The following is a 19,966-nucleotide window of genomic DNA, read 5'->3' as shown; positions in this document are numbered from 1 at the left end:
GGATCGCCAAGCTCTTCAGATCTTTTGTTGTATATTTACTGTTAGACCATGTGAGTACAGTATAAGGACTGGATGGGAATGAATGACTACTGAAGGGCTATAATAATTTGATCATCTTTATCTGTGTGTTTTTACTGTTACGTACTTTTAATCTGTGTCTTTCAGTGTGTTAAAACATGTGGTTTGGTATTTTTCTCTGTTAATGGTGTTATATAATTAAATAAAATCATTTATGAATTAAGAAAGGTAGCATTTGTTTTTATGTTATCTTGTTCCTAAAAGTTTCTAAATCTAGTTTTTGAGGTTTAAATATTATTGTAATACATATTCTGATTTTTCTGTACCTTTGCTCTCTGGGTATGTGATAGGAGTTAGAATATTTATGAGCTCTTTTTTTTCCTGTTAAAAGTATATGTGTTGGGCTAGATAAATGACTGTGATAGGTAATAGATATCTGGAATGAAAATATCCATATTTTCTTTAATGAGAGAGATTGGGGATTGTGTTATGATTTTTTTTAATTGTATGCTTTCATTTTAAAAGAGGCATAATGAAGGCATATCATAGCCTCAGTTTTTTAAAAGACAGAATTGTGAGTTCTTTTCCCACAAGAAAAGAACAAATTGCATGGAAATTTGAACAAATTTTCAGGAAAATGTGCTCATAAGATTCTCTTGGTTATTAAAACATTAAATTTATTATTTCTGTCTATTTACAAAAACTGAGTTGATGGGATCCATTTGTATAGTACCCAGTTATCCCCGATTAATATAAGCTGCATTCTTGCAGGGTTTAAAAAGTAAAAAAAAATTATGCCAGAATCATGTACCAGTAGCATTCTACTTGAATTCAAGCATACATTACAGGTTTGACTGTGTACCTGCCCCAGGTATATTCCTGAAAATATGCGTTAAGTAAAAGATTTGGTCCTTGTTCTTAGGGTGCTTACTGTCCTCCAGCTGGGCAGATAAGATATACATAATATATCTAAAGAATGAATTTAGTCACGTGAAAGATGCACTGGTTGATTCAATCAATGCCTGTTCTGTGTGAGTCACTGGTGACACCATGCCAACTCAGACCACCACCTCTCCTGAAAGAGCATGTGCATAATTATAATTCAGAGTGGGAATTGGTAAATATTGTGAGAAGCACACAGATAGGGCCTGGTGGGGGTTGGGAAAAGGAGGGAGCAATCCATTCTAGCCAGGCATCTCGGGGAAGCAGCCTGGAAGGCCTTATGGGGGCTGTGGGATGTGGGTTGGTGGCAAGGAAGACAGACAGTAGATATTTGCACACTGCAAGATTCTTGGCAGTGATGATTCGAAGGGCAGCAAGCAAATGGTCCTGCCCAAGCAGAGAGTGTAGGGCAGCAGAGCATAGTGGTTACACAACAGCTAGGCTTTGGACTCAAACAGGCCTGCATTCACATACCAGTTCCGTCACTTATTATCTTTGTAAACATCTCTGAACCCCAGGAGTGCCTAAGAGCTTGTGCTCTGAATTCATTCTTGTTTCATCATTTACTAGTTGTATGATCTGGAACTTCTTTGAGCCTCAGTTTTCTCATCTATGAAATGGGGTTTATTAATATTATCTACCTTATAGGGTTGTCAGGAGGATTAAATGAGATGATGCATGTAAGCACAGTCCCTGTTAACTAGCTATAGCAACAAAGATGAAATTTGGTAGCAAAAGTAGGACCTTGGCTCTTAGGTAAAGACTTGAACGTGATCTAATGAGTATGGAGCTCTGTAAACAATGAGAGTGGTGTCTGGGGGAGACAACGTAGGTGTGTAGAATGGACCCTTTATAGACTTGTGGAAATCACAGAATATCAGACTGGGAACGTACTTCAGAGCAGCAGTTTCAAGCTTGAACAGGCATCAGAATCACCTGGAGAGTTTATTAAAACAAATTGCTGGATCCCACCCCCAGAGTTTCAAGTTCAGTAGGTCGGGGTTAACCTAGATTTTGCACTTCTAACAAGCTCCCAGATGATGTTGATGCCGCTGGTGGCAGGACCACCCTTGAAGAAACCCTGCCTTACTGAATCCTAGACTAGGCTTCAGTTATCCCCAGCCTGATGAGGCAGCTCATTGAGCAAAAGTTCTTCAATCCATCTGTTCAGGTTTTTACTCTAGAGCCATGATTTGTGTGTGTGTGTGTGTGTGTGTGTGTGTATGTGTTTATAACTTTTTAAATATTATAAAGTAACTTTTAAATACATTTTAAAATTCCATGTGTAATTTCACCACCTTGAATCAAGTATTTTCATCTCCTTTGGTACCTTCCAATTTTTATAGCTCCAAAGCCATTTCTACATGGCTGTAATCAAATTATACATTTACTTTCGCATTCCTCTTTTTTCATTTAACTGTATTTTGTAACTGTCTTCTTGTCATGTAGTCTTTGAAGTTACCATTTTAATCGGTGCATGATAGCCCAACAAGGTGATAAACAATTATCTGTGGAACAGTTTCCTTCCTTTTGTAAAATCAGGTTGTTTCTAGTTTTCCCACGTTAGAAATGACACGCGCTAGAGGCTGCAATGGTTGGGAAAGATGCAATGAGCTAGTTCCAGTTTTGCCATCTGAGGATCTCTTGAAATTCTGACTCCAGTGTTTTAGGGAGGAGACATTTTCTCTCGCCTATGAACGGCAGAGTATTATTAAATTAAAAACCATTTTATCGGGGCTTCCCTGGTGGCGCAGTGGTGGAGGGTCCGCCTGCCGTTGTGGGGTACGTGGGTTCGTGCCCCGGTCCGGGAGGATCCCGCATGCTGCGGGGCGGCTGGGCCCGTGGGCTATGGCCGCTGAGCCTGCGCATCCGGAGCCTGTGCTCCGCAGCGGGAGAGGCCGCAGCGGTGAGAGGCCTGCGTACCGCAAAAAAAAAACACAACATTTTATGCGTCCTAAGTTCACGAGAAAGCGAGTTTAATTTTTCTTACACCTGGTTTGATGAATATTGTTGGGAACCCAATCGATCTTGGGTGTCCTGGAACTCAGACTTTGTAAAGAGGTCCTTAGGATTCTGTAAAATTGAAATTTTAGCATGAACTTCTTCTGACCTTCAGGAAATTGGGTAGAAGTCCTTGTGAAGAAGGAGATCGGCCGTTCAAATCAGCAATGAGGGCAGATGCAGGGGCTTGGTTCCTAGGTTTCAACTGGGTATACATGTGGTGAGAGACTGTGGAGCTCAGATCTCTACTGACTCACAGAAGAGTTTCTCAGCCCTGATTCAACAGCTGTGTGTTGAAGTCTCCCGCCATGGGGCAGGCACGGTGCCGGGCACTGCGGGAGAAGGAGAAAACCAGTTGTTCTGCTCTCCTGGAGCTGGAGATAGCCTAGCTTTAGAAACCAACGGCCTCAAACTTTGAGCCTCCAGGCCATGTGTGTCTTAGCTGCCCCCAGCTGTGTTCCCTGCCTTAATCAGGGATGGTTTCCTCGCAAAGAAGGGAGATCCACTGGGTCCAGCTCAGGTATAAAGTAATGCATGGAAAGGGTGTGGGTGAATCTCCCCAGAATGCAGTGCAGTAAGCACAGCTGGGCCCCATGTGACTGGGAAGCCATCAAGCAGCTATTCTCGTTTCTCTCCAGTCCCTGTGATTTCTCAGCTTCACTCTTCTCTGCGTGTCGATACCAATCTCCTCTCTGCACGCCAGCTTCCCCGAAAGCACAGTTGCCTCTCTCCAGTCCATTTTTTCCCAGCAGCGGTGGGTTTTTTTTTAATACTTCTTTTTATCATGGTAAAATATACACAACATAAAATTTACCATTTTTAAGTGTACAATTCAGGACCATTATGTACATCCACAGGGTTATGCAACTATCACCACTACCCACTTTCAGAACATTTTTCATCATCCCAGATAGACACCGTACCCATTAAACAATGACTTCCCATTCCCCCCGCTCCCCAGCCCCTCGCAACCTCTGTTCTATCTTCCGTCTCTGTGAATTTGCCTAGTCTACATATACATGTAAGTGGAATTATACAATTTTTGTCCTTTTGATTTATGATTTATTTCACTTGGTGTAATATTTTCAAGGTTCATCCATGTTGTAGCATGTATCAGAATTTCATTCCTTTTTATGGCTGAATAATGTTTCATCATGTGTATATACCGCATTTTGTTTATTCATCTATTGACGGATGCTTGGGTTGGTTCTACTTTTTAGCTATTGTGGATAATGTTATTGTGAACATTGTTACACAAGTATGTGCTTGAGTCCCTGCTTTTAATTCTTTTGGGTATGTTAACTAGGAGTGGAATTGCTGGATCTTGTGGTGATTCTATTTTTCACTTTTTGAGGCACTCTCAAACTAGTCTCAGAGTGGCTGCACCACTTTACATCATTCCCACAGCAGTGCCCCAGGGCTTCAGTTCCTCCACGTTCTCACCAACACTTGTTATTTTCCTTTTTTTTAATAACCATCCTAACAGGTATGAAGTAGTATCTCATTGTTGTTTTGATTTGCCTTTCACTAATGATTAATAATGTTGAGCATCTTTTCATGTGCTTATTGGCCATTTGTATATCTTCTTTGGTATTCAAGTCCTTTGCCCATTTTTAAATTGGGTTGTTTGTTTTGTTGTTGTCGAGTTTTAGGAGGTCTTAATATAGTCTGGATATTAATCCTTTATCAGATATATATGATTTGCAAATATTTTCACCTATTATGTGAGCTGTACTTTTATTCTGTTGACAATGCCCTTTGATGCACAAAAGTTTTTAAATTTTCATGAAGTCCAGTTTATCTATTTGTTTCTCTTGTGGCCTGTGCTTTTGGTGTTTGTATCCAAGAAATCATTGCCAAATCCAATGTCATGAAGATTTCCCCCTATGTTTTCTTCTAAGAGTTTTATAGTTGTAGCTTTTACATTTATGTCTTTGATCCACTTTGAGTTAATTTTTGTATATGGTATAAGGTAAGGGTCCAACTTCATTCTTTTGCATGTGGATGTTCAGTTTTCCCAGCATTATTTGTTGAAAGGACTGTCCTTTTCCCAGTGAATGGTCTTGGCATCCTTGTCGAAAATCAATTGATTATGTATACAAGGGTTAATTTCTAGGATTTCTCTTCTGTTTCATTGATTTATATGTCTGTCCTTATGCCAGAGTGATGTTTTAAAATGTTGACAATACAATGTCTTTTCTTTCTTAAATCCCTTCTGTGGCCCATTGCACTGCAAGCCCAGACCTTTTACAAAGCCCTACAAGATCCTGTGTGATCCCTGTTCTACCTTCCTCTCCCACCTTCTCATGCTACTCACCATGCTTCAGTGGCCTGATTTTGGTCTCTAGAACAATTTGAATTCCTCCCTGTTCTTTGCACTTACTATTCTCTCTTCGAGCTGTTCTCTAACTCAGCATCCTCTTTATTTTCTCAATGGTGTTTATCACAATTGATTTTTTTTTTATTATTTATTTGGCTGTACCGGGTCTCAGTTGTGCCACGCGGAATCTTTGTTGCGGCATGCGGGATTTTTTTAGTTACGGCATGCAGGATCTTTAGTTGCTGCATGTGGGATCTAGTTCCCTGACCAGGGATCGAACCTGGGCCCCCTGCATTGGAAGAGCGGAGTCTTAACCACTGGACCACCAGGGAATTCCCACAATTGATATTTATTTGTTTACTAACTACTCTCTCATCCACTAGAGGTGAGGGTGGGAACCATGTCTACCTTGTTCATTGTTGGATTTCTAGGCCCTGGCAAGGCCCTGGCACATACAAAGTTCTCATTCACTGTTTTTTATTACTAAATTGATTTCTAGTCCCCCAATCCCCTGGTCTTGCAGCCCTTTCGCCCCTCATAGTCATAGAGTGAAGGGTTCATTCTTGCACCCTAATTTCTTGGATTCAGGTATCTATCCCTGATTCAAACAGTTGAGTTCAGGGTAGTGGGATCATGTGGTATAAACACGGCCTCCTAGACCCACATCCTCAGCAAAGTTTGTGGATAGGGCAGATTCTCTCTGAAAAGGATATAGAGAAAAATCAGTTTCAAAGAGCATGAGCTGGGAAGGAGGCCTCAAATGTGTCTGCAATATTTCCCCTTATAGTAGATGATTTAAAAGCTCAAACTAAAAGCACCTGGCTAAAATGTCATCTTCTGCCAGTGGACTATTATCCCTGACACTTTTTTTAATCCCATAAACAATGACATGGATTATAAACTCTCTAAAAATAGGAATCATGGCTCTTTATGTACCACTGTGTCCCTCATACCAACCACAATGCTTAGCATTAGTAACTTAGTAAGTATTAATTGAATGAATGAATGGTTCAATTTGGTTAGAATTAGAGAGTAGCCTAATCCGTCAAAAATAAAGAAGGAAAAACGAGCTTCTTTGATTCCCCCCTCCCCAGTATAGACTCAGCTTGCAGTGCATTCCATCTGAAACATACGCCGTTTTTTCTTCTTGATGAATTGAAAGTCTGGTCTGTCGTGGCAGCATTCTAAGCAAGGCACAGCTATTTCCCCATCGACCATTCTTCTTTACTTTATATCGAAATCTGTCAGGATAAGATTGTTTGTAGTTTTTACTGATCTTTCCTTGGCCTTTGACTCAATGGGTAAGAAACTGCTATGGGCGCCATATGGACCTCTCCGCTGCCCAGCCCAGCTGCTGAGCCTTATATAACCCCACATCTGGATACTTCTGGGGAAGGTCTGGATGAAACAGGGTGCTATATTGTCCATTCCTTTTAAAACTTGTACCCTAATGACTCAAGCCTGCATTTGGATCAGCTGCATGTTCCCCTGGTATATCAGAGAGACACATATAAATGCGACTCTGTGAGGATAGCACGGATTTGTTGTTATGAACTCAGGGTGGCCTCAAAGGACGTCTGGCTGTACTGAGCACAGCCCAAAGAGAGGCTTATCATGAACTTGGTTGGCATCTGCAGATCTTAACATTGGAGGTTTTGACTACGTGACGATCTTTGAAGTCTGATGTGTAGTAATTTGTATTTTTGCTCAGGCACAAACTTGAATTACGCCTGTGGGACTATCGTGCAGAAACACGACTCTTGGCTAATGAGTGATTCAGCTAGCTGCCTGCCCAGCATCCCTAATGCTCTACAGGGTTGAGTAGGCTTTTTGTTTTCAGAGGCATTTTATGGGAGAATTATATTCTACGTAGTATCACTAAATTGAGAGATGAGTGACGGTACCAGCATATTTCCCTTAGGAACATCAAAACATCAAGACTTCTACATTCTACAACTAGAGTCATAATTTTGGCAGATGTTCTCTGATATTTAACTGTCTTATATTTAAGGCTTTGATAGCTGGTTGACTCATGTAGGTACTGCAAGGTATAACATTCGTCTGGAGTAATCGGTGAGTTAAGGTGGTTGAAAACTCTGGTGCTCTTTTTAATATTTTTGATGCCTTTGTGGATGGTCAGTAATGCCGACATGGAACCTTTTCCAGGCTAAAATTATTGCAACCATTTTCGGTAATGTAGAACTTTAAGACCTCACTCAGATAATTATTTATGCATGAGAATGGAACCAGAAATCTTTTATTATGATGATTATTTTATTATTATTATTAGTTTTGCTGTTTACTGAATGGTTACTGTGTACCAGTGACTGGGCTAAATACTTTAGACGCGTTTACCTATTCAATCCTCGCAGACGACTCTAGGCAGTAGATGTTATTTGATTGCACCACACACTGTGGAGGCTCAGAAGACATTTGTGGACATTGAATGGATTCCCGTTTATCAGACGATCTCAGAGAGATCCCACGGCTAGTGAGTGTAGAGTTGACACTTAAGCCCAGGTCTGTCTGACTCCAAGAGCCCCTGTGCTTAATCTCTCAGTCTACGAGCCTGTGCTGTCATAGCTCTGCCACGTATAGGCTGTTTCCTGAGGCAATTGGATTGATTGTTAGAGCAAACATCTCTGCCCTTAATCAACAGCATAGAGTAGCTCTGCTTGAGGTTTTAGCTCAAATACATAATTTCGAGCTCTCTTAGGTCCAAATCTTAACAAAAGCTTGATTTTAAGAAGAATGTTCATAAAGAATTACCTAAGAGATGTCCATGCCATAAATGGTTTAAATTTAATTTCTGGATTAGGCCCAACCATAAGGTAGCTGCAAACACTTGGCCTGCCTTTCTTGGCCCCTCTTAGTCTTGCTTTTCTTGATCTGTGCCTTGGTGTTAACGCCTTTAACTTGCACTGATGGACAGAGCAGGAAAGCGCCATATGGATCTGGATGGTGCGTCTCTTGCAGGAAGGTCTTGAGGATTTTTCTCAAGGATTTTTCACTGTCTGTCACACAGTGTCTCCTTTAAGAGGGCCTGTGAGAAAAGTTTTCCCGGGACCAAAAAGCAGCTTTGTTGTTAACCTTATAGGCAGTAGGAATCCTCTAAATGGCTGGCTGGGTTTTTTCCTCTTTGCATTGGCCTCTAGGAAGCTCAGGACCCTATTTATGGCTTGCTTCTAACAGCCTTAAAGGACTTTATAACATGCAGCCTAAACTTATTCTCTTGTTTTCAGGTTGTTTGCCCACATCTAATTTTCCCTTATTCTGAATTTGTTCTGTATCTAATTTTCTCCTTTGAGTGAGATACATTTCAGTAAGCTGCTTTAAATCTCTTCTACAGAATAAGGTAGAGCATAAATTTAAAAAAAAAATCTGTGTTCAGCTTCTAGCCCTTAACAGCATATCCTCTGTCCCCCATTGATGGTAGCTTAGTTTATAGAATGGTTTTGACCCTTGTCTCCTCCCTACCCTACTTTTTGATTAGTGCTTTCATGAACTATTTTCCTAGGATCAACAACACCTGGGGAGAATTAGCATCACCTGCCCAGCCGTTTGGTGACCACCTAGAGCACTGAGCCCTGTGTTAATGGTCTGGATAATTGGGGTCCAAAAGTCTTCCAAATCAGCTAGCTAAACACACACTGTAATCAGAATACCAGACAAGTCCTCCAACTTTTCCAGGCAAAATCAACTCTGGAAACAGCCATTTCAATGATATTTGGCACCAGCATGTTCTCTAGTTTCAAAACTAGGACTGCAGACGCTCCACTTCCTCCTGGGTAGCGGCGGGCCTGGGTAGCTCACGCTGGGTTCCTCGTGGCCGCACAAGTCTCCCATTCCTGTGCGGCCCCACGTCCTCCTCCCGGCGACCCTCTCTGCTGCCGCGGCGCCCTCAGCTCAGCTCATGACCTCTGGCTCCTACACCTGCTGCTGGAACCCTGGGGTCTTTGTTCTGTGACTCCAGTGGTCTTCACCTGGTGCGATATAGCATTCTGCTGGACTATAAAAATACTTTCAAATTTTGGGCTTCCCTGGTGGCGCAGAGGTTGGGAGTCCACCTGCCGATGCAGGGGACGCGGGTTCGTGCCCCGGTCCGGGAGGATCCCACATGCCGCGGAGCGGCTGGGCCCGTGAGCCATGGCCGCTGAGCCTGCGCGTCCGGAGCCTGTGCTCCGCAACGGGAGAGGCCACAACAGTGAGAGGCCCGCGTACCGAAAAAAAAAAAAACTTTCAAATTTTGATCAATGTACAACAGTTTATATTTTGTTTACCCAGAGCTACAAACTGTTAACATATTGTTTATTGGTTAATTCTTCACAGGAAACCTTGTTTTCTATCTTGATTGTGGTCTCTTGTATGCTCTGGAGGTAAAATTCTCAAGTGTGTCTCAAACACCCAGTCTTTCTTAAGTGTCTGCTTGATAATATCTGTTGCCTCTCACAACTTACTTGTGCCAAAGTGACCTCTGCCCTACACCAGGTCCTGTCACGTGCCCAGCTCAACTTTTAGTAAGACAGACCAGGCTCAGCGGTATGTATCGTCAGTTGTAGCAAAAATAAATTTTAAGCTTGATCAAAAATATATAATGTTGGGGGACTTCCCTGGTGGCGCAGTGGTTGAGAATCCACCTGCCGATGCAGGGACACGGGTTCGTGCCCCGGTCCGGGAAGATCCCACATGCCGTGGAGCGGCTAGGCCCGTGAGCCATGGCCGCTGAGCCTGCGCGTCCGGAGCCTGTGCTCCACAACGGGAGAGGCCACAACAGTGAGAGGCCTGCGTACGACAAAACAAACATATATATATATATATATATATATATAGTGTTGGGACTTCCCTAGTGGTGCAGTGGTTAAGAATCCGCCTGCCAATGCTGGGGACATGGGTTCGAGCCCTCGTCTGGGAAGATCCCATGTGCCGCGGAGCAACTAAGCCTGTGCGCCACAGCTACTGAGGCTGCATGCCACAACTACCAAAGCCCGCATGCCTAGAGCCCATGCTCTGCAACAAGAGAAGCCACCACAACGAGAAGCCTGCGCACCGCGATGAAGAGTAGCCCCCACTCTCCGCAACTAGAGAAAGCCTGCTTGCAGCTACAAAGACCCGATGCAGCCATAAATAAATAAATAAATTTATTAAAAAATATATATATATATAATGTTATATACCTTTGTATACTGCTCTTATGAATACAAAATATTTTCAGTTTTCTGAAAGGTATTTTTAAGAACCTGTGTTTACTTCTGAATTCAGGCAGGCCTACCATCAAAAATGTAGTACTTAACAGCCATGAACACAGACCCAAGAATTTGAAAAACACCCTTTTACTTCTTTTAGTGCTGTTACCTTGAAAATGAATCTTACTTTTTTGCCAGCCTTTCACCATGTGGGCTCTGAACAGTCATAGCTCTTTGTTAGACCCTCAGAACCAAGTCTAATGCTTTTAACTTATTAGCTGCCCTCTGGTAGGCAACTTGGGACAAATTTCCCTGGGGGTATGGGACCCAGATCATTTGAGGCTTCTTTCGGGTCTGTCTCAGCACCCCTAAGCTGAGGCCCTTGTGTTCGGCTTTGTCCTGTCTCGGGGCAGGTCCCTATTCTGTTGGGGTGCACATCCATTCCGTGGGTTGGAGCAACTTCACCCTCTTCGTAGGAGAGGAGAATATCTGATTTTAAAATTTGATTTTAAAATTTGCTCCCCTTTTTTCCCCCACTGGGTGAAGTTAGGGAAAGTCACGCCCAAATCCAGTGTAGCCTCTGCTGTGACTGACTTACCAAAAAGGGCTCCCAGTTTCATGCCACAACGAATATTCTTATTTTTATATTGAACTATTTTACATATTTAATTAAAGCAGTTACTTTGGGCTCCTTTATATGTAAGAAAAGGATTGTATGCTTTTTGGCCTCAGCTTTTTAATTGGTCTTTCGCAGTTATCACTGTGTTGCAGTCTTTTAAAATATAATCTCAGGCTGTGTTTGCTTAATAGATGTGAAGACTTTTTAATTACTTTTATTATGTGAAGACTTTTTAATGTGAGTACATTTCAGCCACTCTAAATTCTCCTTTAGATCCCCGCGATAGTTCCGCAAATTCGCCTTTGGATGCTTCCCCTTCTTGTTCCCACTGAGCCTGCTCTTGCCAAAGTCACCAGAGACCTTTCTGCTACCAAATCCAGGTGACGCGTTTAGTCTTTAGCTCACGGGCCCACTCTGCACATGCGCCCTGTTAAAACTTTCCCCTCCCTTGGCTTCTGCGCCTCTGCTCTCCTGTACTTCTCTTTCTACATCCCTACGGCACCGTCTCAGCTTCTTTTAGGGAGCTCTTCTCGTCTGCCTGGCCCTTGAATTTGGTTGCTCCTCAGGGTTCTCTTCTCACTCTGTCTGCTCTCCCTCGTCATCTTTCCTATCCCCATGGCTTCAGGTACTGTCTTTAGGCTGGTGACTCACAGATCCGTATATTCTTCCCAGGTCTCTGTCCACAGCATATAGGACCACCTGCCCAAATGTCCACTGGACACTGCCATGGGCAGTTGAACCGTAAAACGCCCACTGCGGAACTCACTGTCGTTGCTCTTTGCCCACCCACACCACTGGGTAAATGGCTCTACCTTTCCTTCCGTTGCTAATATCAGAAACCAGGAGCTCACCCATAGCCCACATCCAGTCTCTTACCAAATCCTGTTGGTTATATGTTCTCAACAGATTTCATGGGTAAGTTGCTCTTATTCACATGGATGTGCACTCACAATGCCAGACAGTCTTTTGAGGAGATGATAGACAGATAGATAGATAGATAGACATATATACGTATATATATATGTATGCCTGGAAATAGGTATTATGTATATGTACTAATGTAAATTTCACAACTACCTGATGGGGTATAGATACTTTTGTTACCCTCATTTTATAGATGAGGTAACTGAAGTTCAAAGAGATTAATTTGTCCAAAGTCACACAACTAGTAAGTTGCAGAGCTTGTCCCCCTGTCTTATGCACAGTAGGTTGTAGTTATTTAAAAGTTCTGTGATCTCCCCATTGTTATAGGCTGCGCTCCAATGCCCCTCATACCTTACGGCGCATAAAAATCACTTGAGGAATTTGTTTAACATTCAGGCTCTGATTTGACATGTCTGGAGTGAACCAAATAGTGTGCATTTCTTTTACAAGCTTCCATTGTAAAAGTGACTTTTAATTCCTTATATGTTTCTCATTTGATCTCTTAAGGAGATAGGAATAGGAAAAGGACAGGCGTGTTTGCTTCTATGAACTCCCTTTTTGGAGTGACATTTGTGTCATTTCCTCCTTCTCTGAGCTTCCGGCAGTTTTTCTTGGTCTCCCTGACTTCTCAAAGATTCCATTCAACAAGTTTTGATAAGAACATCCAGTTTGTCAGAATTCTCAGCTGTAGTTAACCTGATTCTGGGGGATGATTTCCTTAATGCTACAAAGAGTACTTTCCCAAATGTCCCACTCTGTCAGCATCATACTTATGCTTTCAAACAAATAACAACAGCAACAAAACAACAACAAAAAGCCAAAGCCTTCACATCTCTCCTTTGCTTATGGAATAGAGCTTTTAGCTTTCCAAAAATGCCTCCAACCAATCTTTGGAGCCTTCACGCCCCTGGCCCATGATCCAGCCAAATAGGCCTTTACTCACCGTCACCCAGGCCTCTGGGGCTTTTTTATGCCTCTCAGTCCTTCTAAAATGCCTTCTTGAAATACGCCTCTACCAGGGCTGTTTTCCATGTAGCCTTACCTGATTCCCCTATGGGAAAATCATCTTTCACTCTTTAGAACCCTGCAATTCTTTGCATTTCTCTATGGCACCTGTCATATTTTACACTGAAATTATTTGTGTGCATTTCTTATACCTTTTCAGTGGGCAGAACTCATGGTTCTTTTTTGTTGTATCCCCAGTGGCATCTAGCTCACTGCCAAATGTCTATGTATTAGCTAAAAGATCAGTTTTGCTAAAAATCTGGTGTCTGATCAATTTTTTTCTTTTCTTAAATTTTTAGATTACTTTCCAGTCTCTGTGTGTGTATGTGCACATGCATGCCGATATACTTTTAAACATACTTTTCTGATTTTAAAAGGAATACATGCTCATTATAGAAAATTTGAAATATAGTGAAAAAGCACTGGAAAATTAAATTAGTCTGTAATCCTACCACCTATGGATAATCACTATTAAGATTTAGTGTGTCCCTTTAGTAATTAAATTTATATACAAAACAGTTTTATAAATTTTTTGTGCTTCTTTACTTGAAAACAAAGTAGTCTCTTTTTGAAGACATAGATACTCTTCCGCAAACAACTTTGTCTTCTTCCATCTAAATCTCTTATTTCTTCTGTATGTCTGATTGGCTACACACTGGCTAGGACTCCAGAACCATAGTAAATATCATGGTTGCAGGCATCCTTCTCCTGCAATTCCAAGTAAGTTTTTTAGGCAGTATGTGAGGGTTATCTTTTCTCAATCATTGTGTGTCTGAGAACGTCTTGAGCTATGCCTTCCATAAGAGCAGCTTGGTTGGTTTTTAATTTCTGAGTCATCACCTTTCTCTCTTAAAAATTCACATGTTGGGGACTTCCCTGGTGGCACAGTGGTTACGAATCCGCCTGCCAATGCAGGGGACACAGGTTCGATCCCTGGTCCGGGAAGATCCCACGTGCTGTGGAGCAACTAAACCCACGTCCCACAATTACTGAGCCTGTGCTGTAGAGCCTGAAAGCCACATCTACTGAGCCTGCGTGACACAACTACTGAAGCCCACGCGCCTAGAGCCCGTGCTCCACCAGAAGACAAGCCAGTGCAATGAGAAGCCTGCGCACCACGACGAAGAGTAGCCCCCACTCGCTGCAACTAGAGAAAGCCCGCGCGCAGCAATGAAGACCCAACGCAGCCGAAAATAAGTAAATTTATTTTTCAAAAAAAATTCACAAATTTTGATCTGTTACTGTATTGCTTTCCTAGGCCTGCCGTAACAAATTACCACAAACTGAATGGCTTAAAACAACAGAAATTTATTCTCTCGTAGTTCTGGAGGCTAGAAATCTGAAGTCAAGATGTTGACAGGGCCACACTCCCTCTGAAGGTTCGAGGGAGAAATCCTCCCTTGCCTCTTCCAGCTTCCATGGTTACCAGCAATCCCTGACATCCTTTGGCTTGTAGCTGCATCACTCCAATCTCTGCTTCACATGGCCTCCTGACCTGCATTTCTGTAACTGTGTCTCCCTCTTTTCTCTTATAAAGACACCAGCCATTGGACTTAGGTCCCACCCTAATTCAGTGACCTCATCTTAACTTATTTAATTACATCTACAAAGGTCCTCTTTGCAAATAAGAGCGCATTCTGAGGTTCCAGGTGGATGTAAAGTGGCGGTAGGGGGCGGGGAACACCATTCAAACCAGTACAGTTACTTTCTGCCCTTTAGTGTTCAGAAAGAAACCTGAGACAGTTTAGTTTATTTTCTTTTTCGGAAACCTTTCCTGCCTGGATCTTTCTCAAACCTTCATCTTTATTCTTTTATTTTAAAAATGTTTCCCATAGTTTTTCTGTGTCTTTCTCTTCTTACCAAGTTTTCCCAAAATATTGCATCTTTGCAAATCTTGGACCCAGGTCTTACGTCACGGGTGAATATTTTCTTCAGATAGATCTTTGATTATTGCTCATTTTTTCCCCTTGAAACGATAAGGAAGATCTTTTTTCTGTCCTCTGTAGCTGTCTTTTCTTTCTCATTATTTTCATTTTGTTTTGTGCCTCTTCATTTTGGAAAGGCATCTCAAATGATAAACATCCTACTGTCTCTGTTTTCTACAGTAAATGTTTTGCTTTCCTCCTCCAATGAGGATTTTAATCCTACATTTGCATATTTTGTCCTCTTGTTATCTTGCCCGCTTCCACAAGCTTTATACGCTTGTTGCAAAAATTGTCTTCTGTCTTATTGAGGACAACAACTGCTTTTCTAAACTTTTATTTTGGTTTCATAGTAAAAAATGATGAGCTTCCTTTTTTAGTTTTCAGGATCATATGTAGCATTTTTTTTTTTCATAACTCCCATGTTGGTGATATTTTTTTTCCTTTTTACAGAATCTTCAAACACAAACAAAGAGCTATTCAGACCTTGTATTTTCAACAGACAGAATGTACAATGGCCTGAGCCCTCATTGTCCTTTTGGGTACTGCAGCTTCTCTGAACCAAACATCTGGATGGCCAGTGGTTGTGCAAAGCTCCCTGATCAATATCCAGAATCTAGCTGGCATTTATCTTGTAAAGCTCTGCTGGAATGAGATAGGATGTTCTCTGTGCTTGGCTTTTTGCTGCTCTGAATGAGTAGCTCTAGAATTTATACATATAGCCAGGACTTAGGGGGCTCCAGGTAGCAGTCTGGTTGGAAGAGGAGTATTAAAGTAATGTTTGCTTAGCTCTTTACATAAGCTTGAGAAAATACCATCTGTGTAGATTAAAGAACAGGATTCAGATTAAGAAGGTTATATCTCCCCCCATCCCAACCACACTTTGGTGCGCCCAGCAGCTTGGCATATTGACAAAACCATGTTCCCCAGGGTGCTCTGCTACCAGGACCCTTCCGGTCTGTCTCCCTACCTATGGCACGTTGCTTATGAAGACTGCATTTTCTAACGTGGACTTTGTCTCCCTCCCTCCCCACATCTTGCCCAATGTGTTCTTGGAGAGAAGAAGAGGTGCTGGAATGGCTGGGGCTACCTTAAAATGCAGTACCTGTGCAGTAAAAGGATGATGCCCGATGTTTTATTGTTATTCTTCATATAGACCCAGTGTTTCTTAGCCCAAAGGAGGTGGTGAAGAAGAAAATAAACTGCCATCCAGCTTTCTGTAATGACCACAGATTTGCTCTGTTTTGGGCAACAAATCAGTGACCGAATATGTTTCCCATTTCTTTTCTCCATTGGCCATACAGTAAGTAGAAAATGTCCTGATGTTTTGGCCATTGGGTGGACAATCAGTCTTCAGACTCATGAATTGTCATCTTTTGTGCTGAATCTTCACAAATATTTTACTGGGAATTTGAGTATCAGGGACTAGTCAGATATTTTAATGAAGAAACCAAGATGGATAGCATTTGAGATGGAGGGTTAGATGACAGTACTCATCCTGACTTGCCTCAGATTTCTCAGTAGAATAGGTGGAGAAGTCATTGCTTGGAAGAAAAGGTGTTTCTGGAGTGGCGATTTGGTGATTGACAAGTCAGGGCCAAGATGGGAGATGTAATGGGAAGTGAAAAAGGAATGAATAAAAGAACTGGGGAGTGGTAGTGAAGATCTAGCCATGGTCAAGAAGCATGAGCTTGGCGTAGGCCTAGTCATATGGAAACATGTCTCTTTGAACACAGAAGGGAAGCGTGAGCGTTTACTTGGTAGGAGGTGATTGAAAACTGGGACTTGACTTGGTGGGCTTGAGTAGAACTCAGCAGTACGAAGGTCTATGTGTTAGTAAGTGCAGGGTTGGTGTGATTAACCACAGATCCCCAGCTAGAATGTGTACCGGAAAGAGCCAGCGTGGGTTGTAAGTCAGGTACTGTGATGACAAATCTATACCAGTGCGGGTGAGAGCAGGTTTGGGGTCTTAGTAGTGGATGACAAAGCCATGGAGTTAAGTGAGGTCATTAGATTTGAGACAGCTGAAGGGCGTGAGCTCAAGACATCAGATAAATCATTGTGATGGACGTTGAGTTTGCTGAGGATGTTGGCCAGAGATGTGGATGATAAGTCTGAGCCCAGATCCGAGGCCTTGGTTGTTCTTTAGCCAACAATTATCTTCCTAGCTGGAGAATCTTCTAACCAATTCAGGTTCTCTGACATGTGCCCTGGCGCTCAGCACTCCAGCTACCCAACCTCCCAAATCTTTTCTCCACCCCATGGCACAGGCAGAAGAGGATGGAGGTGAAGAGTGGGAGGAAGAAAACATCTCCTCTGGTCCCCGTCTCCACTCCCTTGCCTCTCGCTGCAGACAGCGGAAGTGAACCAGACTGACCAGGAGAAGTGAACCAGGGGCCCGGGAGCAGTACTTGCCAGTCAGGGGATGGCTTATTCCACCCATGTTCAGGCCTTATCTCCCCACCTTTTTTTGATGGAAACATTTTAACTTTCTTTCTTCCCTTCTGAGCCATACTTTCTAAGTCAGGGGTATGGATGTGTGTCAGGGTGTCTACATGTCTGTGATTTGCGTATGCAGATGGTCTCCTTGACCAGTATTTGTAGTTTTAAAAGTCTACTTATGTTGGAAATCATTTCTCAAAGGTCCTGTACATCTTCCAGAATAAATTGCATTATAGCAACAAAACCTTTGCTCCCCAAGGCAGAGTTGTCCCTCCAGCCTCTGACCGCCCCCAGTGCCCCATCCTTACTTCTGTGCTGTGGCATTTAACCAGGTTATGTGTGATTTATCTGTTTACATGTGTGTGTCTCTCTCTCCCAGTAGGATCTGTGCTCCTCCAGGGTAGGGATCATGTTGCATTTGTCTTTTTAATTCCAGCAGTTAGTACAGACCCTGAGAAATTAGTTCTCAATAATATCGGAAGAGTGACAAATGTTTAAACAGACCTTCCAAGAGCGTAAATGCAGCACTGAAATGGTTTAATCATACTAACAATAGTCACGGCTTTTATATTAATCATTATCATATTATTATTAAAATACATATTGTTATAACATGATTGAGCACTTCCTACGTCCAGAAACTATTCTAGGCTCATTCCATGTTTTATATTATTTTATCGCTTTTTTTTTTTTTGCGGTACGTGGGCCTCTCACTGTTGTGGCCTCTCCCGTTGCGGAGCACAGGCTCCGGACGCGCAGGCTCAGCGGCCATGGCTCATGGGCCCAGCCGCTCCGCGGCATGTGGGATCTTCCCAGACCGGGGCACGAACCCGTGTCCCCTGCATCAGCAGGCGGACTCTCAACCACTGCGCCACCAGGGAAGCCCTTGTTTTATATTACTGAATCCTCTCCACAAGCCTAAAAGTGGCTACAATCATTTTCCTCATTTTAGAGATAGGGAAAATGAAATTTAGAGAGGAAAAATTAAGTGATTTGCCCAAGGTCACACAGCTAGTAAGTGTGGAACTGAGATTTGAACCTGATCAGTTGGGTGCCAAAACCCACACTTGTAACCACTCATTTTAAAGAGAGGAGATAGGGGCGGGGGATGGAAATCTGAAATATTATTTTTAAAGATATAATTTACACAAATTTTAAAAGATTTTTTTCCTAAGTTAAAATACTGTTTCTGTGACTTATATATACCTGAATGCCAAGTACCCAGTGCATGATAAGCAGAGATCGCAGGGATCCTAGTGCTGCTTAAGGTATGGAAACAGACACCAGCCCAAAGAAACAAAGCAATTCAGTAGAGAGGAAAGAGCCTTTTGTTTTTGAAAATTTATGTATTTGTATTAATTTAGGAAATATTCTCATCTAATTGCCTGTAATATTAAACTAATAATACTTTCATTTACAGTAGTTAATGAATAACACTTTATTCTTCCTTTTTTAATTTTTTCTTTTACATTAATTTGTTAAATCATACAGATGGATATTATTGCTTAGATATTACTTTTTCCCAGAAATAAAACATCTAAGACATTGAACACTGTTTAGTGTTAAATGAATCAGTTACAGTTTGGCTGAAATTAGAAAGCCTCTGCTCCAGATATTAAATTACATGAATTTCCACCGTTTTTAGTGTATTTAACCAACTGAAGGTGTTTCAGCCTGAGAAACTTAATGGATCTTGGTCACACAGAGTTGCATCAAGGTCCAGCATGTGACAGTCCTGTCCAATAGAACTTTCTGTGACTGCGGAAATTTGTCATTAGCTCTGTCCAGTGTAGCCATCACCTGTGGCTACTGAACACTTAAAATACGGACAGCGCAACAGAGGAACTGAGTGTTTTTTATTTTATCTCAATTAATTTAAAATTAGATTTAAATGGGGCTAGTGGCTCCAGTATTGACCAGTGCAGGAACTCTAAAGGAATTCCTCACAGGACCAGGCAGATCCTAACCAAGTGATGATTTGATTTGCTTTTTCCCTTTTCTCTCTTGGGCGCAGTCCTCCTCAGTACCGATCCTTTGGTGTATGACCAGGTTAGAAACGTTAGACAAAATAAAATAATGTAAAAATTGTGTCCTTTTTTCTTAGCATTACTGATGTTAAATATATGTTAATTCCCTTCCCCTGAACTTCTGCACCAAAACAAACTCAGAAGAATTCTGCTATTTGTATCTTCTGTAGGGAAACTCTCCCCTGTGTTCCTGGTGAGTGAGGGTGTGGCTGGCAGGTGGAAATGGGGCCCTTCCCCTCCTTGAAGACCCTCCGAGCCAGGGCTGTCTCTGTGGGGTGTTGTTCTGACAACCTCTCCAGTTCTACAGTTATTGGTGTATTCAGGTTTCTTCCTCTCCTTAAAAGAATCTTCATTATGTATATTTTCCTAGAAAATTTCCATTTCACTGAAGTTTTTGGTAATAGTCGCATAGTCTCACATGGTATTCTCTCACACTTTTAAAAATCTCTTTTCTCCTTAGCAACTATATTTTCTTTATTATCACTCTTGTGTATTTGCGTTTGTCTTTGATTTTTATTTATTTCTTTATTTTATGGAAATATAGTTGATTTACATTATTGTGT

At 42.0% G+C, this 19,966-nt stretch overlaps 1 protein-coding gene and 1 non-coding gene across 2 annotated transcripts in view; one reads left to right on the top strand and one right to left on the bottom strand.

The window, feature by feature from the left end:
• GARNL3 (GTPase activating Rap/RanGAP domain like 3) overlaps window positions 1–19,966 on the top strand; it is a 151,099-nt gene that overhangs the window by 41,987 nt on the left and 89,146 nt on the right. The gene's annotated exons all lie outside the window — the stretch shown is intronic.
• Window positions 5,541–5,613, bottom strand: TRNAG-UCC (transfer RNA glycine (anticodon UCC)). Its single transcript has one exon. It is a non-coding gene; the product is annotated as a tRNA-Gly (tRNA).

This window comes from Aethalodelphis obliquidens, unplaced genomic scaffold, assembly GCF_003676395.1.
Source record: "Aethalodelphis obliquidens isolate GAN/ISIS:26980383/991018 unplaced genomic scaffold, ASM367639v1 scaffold7, whole genome shotgun sequence".
NCBI classification, from domain to species: Eukaryota; Metazoa; Chordata; class Mammalia; order Artiodactyla; family Delphinidae; genus Aethalodelphis; species Aethalodelphis obliquidens.
This window is presented reverse-complemented; position numbering and strand designations above follow the sequence as displayed.